The following is a 4,633-nucleotide window of genomic DNA, read 5'->3' as shown; positions in this document are numbered from 1 at the left end:
TTGTGGTCATTTCTTCTTTGAGAGTTCAAATTAGCTTCTGTAGGCTGCCCAGTAGGGGCAACAGGAGACTCAGCCTGTGGTGTCTGCCAGTGCAGACCCTCCTCTCATTTCCAGAGCAGGCCCTTTCCCTGAGATAAATAGTGTTCCTGTGTGAACTTGACTGGGCTGGTTGGCGAGCCCTGCTAAGACATGTGCACATGCTCCCCTTTGTTGCTCCTTCTGTTTTCTCATTAATTTTCAGTCTCTGTTTTGCTATGTAGCCCAGGCTGGAACTCCTGACTCCTCTCCCTTAACCCACCCCACCCCAAGTACTAGGAACGCACTCATAAGAGTAAAAATATTCTTCGTAAGTGTTGGTAAAAGTAGTAGCTGGAAATGAACCCAAGACCTCAGGCATGCTAGGCACTGTTCCCTCGGCTGCAGTTGCCTATGTTACATTTAAAAGACAACCAAAACGTACGGGTGTTTTACCTACACACATTTGTGCGCCTTTTGCATGTAGTACCCATAGAGACCAGAGGTGTTGTCGGGAACTGAGCTTACAAAGGTTTGTTAGCTACCACGTGGGTGCCAGCAACCAAGCCAAGTCCTCGACAAGAGCAGCAAAATGTTCGTAACTGCTGAGCCCTCTCACCAGTCCCCATAGTAACAGTTTTGAGCTGGGTGGTGGTGGTGCACACCATTAATCCCAGCACTTGGGAGGCAGAGACAGGCAGATCTCTGTGAGTTCACGGCCAGCCTGTTATAAAGTAAGTCCTGGACAGCCAGGGATACACAGAGCAACCCTGTCTTGAAAAACAAAACAAAGAATCAGGCCCAAAATTGGACCTGGCAGAATGGCTCAGTAGGGAGCAGTGCTTTCGATCAAGAAGATCTAGGACCCAAATGTGGAGGAGCGACCCAATTCCTGCAGGTTTTTTTTGCTTACTGTTAGCTGGGCATGGTGGTGTGTGCGTGTGACCCCAGCACTTGAAGGCAGAATTGGGCAGACTGAGCTTGAGGATACCAGGTCTACATGGCGAATTTCAGACTGGCCAGGGCTGTATACCAAACTCCACCTTAAAAAGTACATATGGTTTTCTTATTGTACTTTTAACTAGCCCAGGCTCTCAGCAGAGCCTTAATGACTTTTGAGATGAGCCCAGAGAGGTATGGCATGATTCAGTGGGCTGGGTGGGGAAGACATTGGGGGATGAGTAAAAAAGACTCAGGAGTCACATTCTGTTACTTCGAATACTTACCAACATTTCTTTCAACCAGATGCCTATTGTTGTCTGCTGTCTGCAGAATGGACCAAGTAGTACCCTAGACACTAGGATGCGGCAGCAGTGGGGTTACACTCGTCTCAGGAAAGCATAGGAGATGTCTCAGAGGCTGGGAGGACTTGGGAAAGGAAGGTAGGTCATTGGCTAGGACATAGTTATTTCCATGCTGTGGCCTCCTCAGTCAGGTGTATGGGGGTGGCCAGGTGGCATCTAGAGAAAGAAGGCTCATCTCCAGGCCTAATTTGCTTTCATTTCTACACATAGCTCCTGAGTGAGCTATTTGTTTCCAGACTTCTTTGTGGCATCTGAGCTGGAATTGGGGTGCACGGTACTTGAAAATGATGGAGCCGCCTGGGTGGTGGTTCAGGCTTTAATCCCAGCCCTTGAACAGCAGAGGCAGGTGGGTCTCTGACTTCAAGGACAACCAGGGCCACACAGAGAACCCACCTGCTGGTGAGGAGCTGGTAGGTGGTGGGTGTCCACTCGGGACCTTGATTTTGGCAGGCTTTTTCCAGGTTTAGGTGATGCTGGCATTAAGACAACCTGTTGTGTCTTCCTGACCCAGTGGATTCAGAAGTCCTCACTTGTTACTGTCTTTTCCCTCTACTCTTCTAGGACAGCTCCTGCCTGCCCAGATTTCAGCATCATTATTACCTTCAGAGGACAGTCCTGTTCTCACTGATCCATCTTCTCCCTAAATTTCTAAAATTTTCACTTTTTTGTACTAGGGATGAAACCTAGGGTCTTGTACAGTCATACTCTGCATCTTTTTCTTTCTCTTTTTCCCCACTCCCCTCCCCCTCCCCCATACCCTGCATCTTAATTTCACACACAGCCTAACTCTGCCTCACCAGGCCTGCTATTTACTTGTCTGTTCTTTGCACCTTGAGGTCTTTAATCTACCTACCTACCTACCTACCTTCATATCTGTCTATCTGCCCACCCACTACCCACCCACCTATCTATCTATCTATCTATCTATCAAGAGATAATGTGTGTGTACACTGGTATGGTCTCCTCACTAACTAACTTCCTCAGCTAGGCGGTAGTGGACATCTTTAGTCCCAGCACTGCGGAGGCAGAGGCAGGCAGTTCTCTTAAGGTCAAGGCCATCCTGGTCTATAGAGCAAGTTCCAGGGCAGCCAGGGCTACACAGTGAAAAAGGAAAAGAGTATCCTCAAGGCAGACAGCATAGCTTTTGTCTGTTTATCCCATATTCCAGGGATGGCACAGCAAATTGTGCGTCAGTCAAGAGTGCAGTCCATGGTAGATGAACCTGATAGGACCACTGTTCCCTTTTCCTGCTAGAGGACTCTGATGTCAGGAACGGACACCTAATGGTTAGAAAGACCCAGATGCAGGTGCAAATTCAGAGGTGTCATGAAATCTCAGCAAGCAAGCAAGACTTGGGTTTCCTGGGCCTTTGCTAATCCTTCTGAAAGGCTTAGAGCTAAGCTGGCCTATCATGAAAGTCTTAGCCTGACCGGAACATTGATCTGACCCTGCGACTCAATCCCAAAGCCCAGACATTGGACAAAGCATATAATTTTTATTGGATTTTTTAAATTTACACTTTAAGTGTTATCCTCCTTCCTGGTTTCCCCTCTAGAAACCCATTATCCCCTTCCTCCTCCCCCTGCTTACCTACCCCCTCCCTTCCACCTCCCTACCCTGACATTCCCCTATACTGGGGCACCAAGCCTTGATAGGACCAAGGGCCTCTCCTCCCATTGATGCCTAACAAGGCATCCTCTGCTACATATGGGTCTAGAGCCATAGGTGCACCCCTGTGTTCTCTTGGGATGGTGCTTTAGTCCCTGGGAGCTCTGGGGGGGGGGGGGTCTGGTTGGTTGATATTGTTGTTATTATGGGGTTGCAAACCTCTTCAGCTACTTCAGTCCTTTCTCTAACTCCTCCATTGGTGACCCCGTTCTCAGTTCAATGGTTGGCTGAGAGCATCTGCCTCAGTATTTGTCAGGCTCTGACAGAGCCTCTCAAGAGACAGCTATATATCAGGCTCCTGTCAGCATGCACTTCTTGGCATCCACAATTCACCTCATATTTTGAGAAAGGTCTTTCAAAGCCTACAGCTCACTGATTCAAGTGAAACTAGCTGGCCGGTGAGCTCCAGAGATCTTCCTGTTTTCACTTGTCATCTCTGGGGTCATATGTTCACGCCTGCCTTTTTTGGGGGTGTAGGGGGTGTACAGAATAGTTTATTTAGGGCATGGGAGGGGGGTTGAGGGGGTAGTAGAGTCAGAGTAAGGGAGGGAGGCTGGCTGTGAACATGTGGGGGGTAGGGTGATGATGATGATGATGATGATGGAAGAGGGTAAGAGCAAGCTTGCTCGGTAAGCACTTCACTGACTTAGTCATCTCCCTAGCCCACTTCTAAGGTTATTCCTGGCTTGACCACACCCATCCGGAGTCCTGGTGAAGAAAGAGGAGAGGACAAGAATCTTGGTCTCTTACATTGGTTGCAGTATGAATATTTTAATAAATCCCGGTGCAGGGTTCCTTTCCACCTTTGACCATTTGCGTTCCTGAGCCACACACACACACACACACACACACACACACACACACAGAGCCTTTATATTTTTTTTTTTTTTTTTTTTTTGGTTCTTTTTTTCGGAGCTGGGGATCGAACCCAGGGCCTTGCGCTTCCTAGGTAAGCGCTCTACCACTGAGCTAAATCCCCAGCCCCGAGCCTTTATATTTTAACATGCCTTCAGCAGCACGATAGCTGGGACACTGCATAACCTCCACGCTGTTAGAATCCACCTCCCACCCAGAACTCCGAGTTACTACTTACTAATTTCTGTGCTCCATCTTGGCTGCTCTTGACCCAATTGAGCTGCCCTCTGGGCCTTGTTCTCTCAGCCATTCTACAAGGTGGCTCTGCTCCCTCCTGCACACCTCCTAAGGCATGGCTCCCTCCTGCACACCTCCTAAGGCATGGCTCCTCCTCTTCACGGTCCCAAGCCCCAAAACCTAAGTCCCACCCCTCTTCTCCCCAGCTATTGGCTATTGGCATCTTTATTTACCAGTCAGAATTAACTGGGCTCAGGTTCACAGAAGCTCCCGGCTGAGTCCAAATCATGGTGACCAGCACTTAGCATTGGAATACAAGCAGTGTTGGTCCAACCTACTACAATTAGTCTTCTGGCCTCAATTCATAATGAATGTTTAGGTGGCCTCTGCCTTTGGCCCTGCCTGCCTGAGAGTACTTAGGGGTGTCAAAGGCATAGCTGCTGGTCACTGCTCAGGGTTGAGGTGGAATAAGTACTTCGTTGCTCTGGTTCTGTGCTCTCAGGGCCCATTTTCATGCAGCTGCCACTCCAGCTCACTTCCCACAGACAGAGGCC

The sequence above is a fragment of the Rattus norvegicus genome, chromosome 10 (genome assembly GCF_021556685.1).
Source record: "Rattus norvegicus strain SHRSP/BbbUtx chromosome 10, alternate assembly SHRSP_T2T, whole genome shotgun sequence".
Lineage (NCBI taxonomy): Eukaryota > Metazoa > Chordata > Mammalia > Rodentia > Muridae > Rattus > Rattus norvegicus.
Note: the sequence above shows the minus strand (reverse complement) of the source record.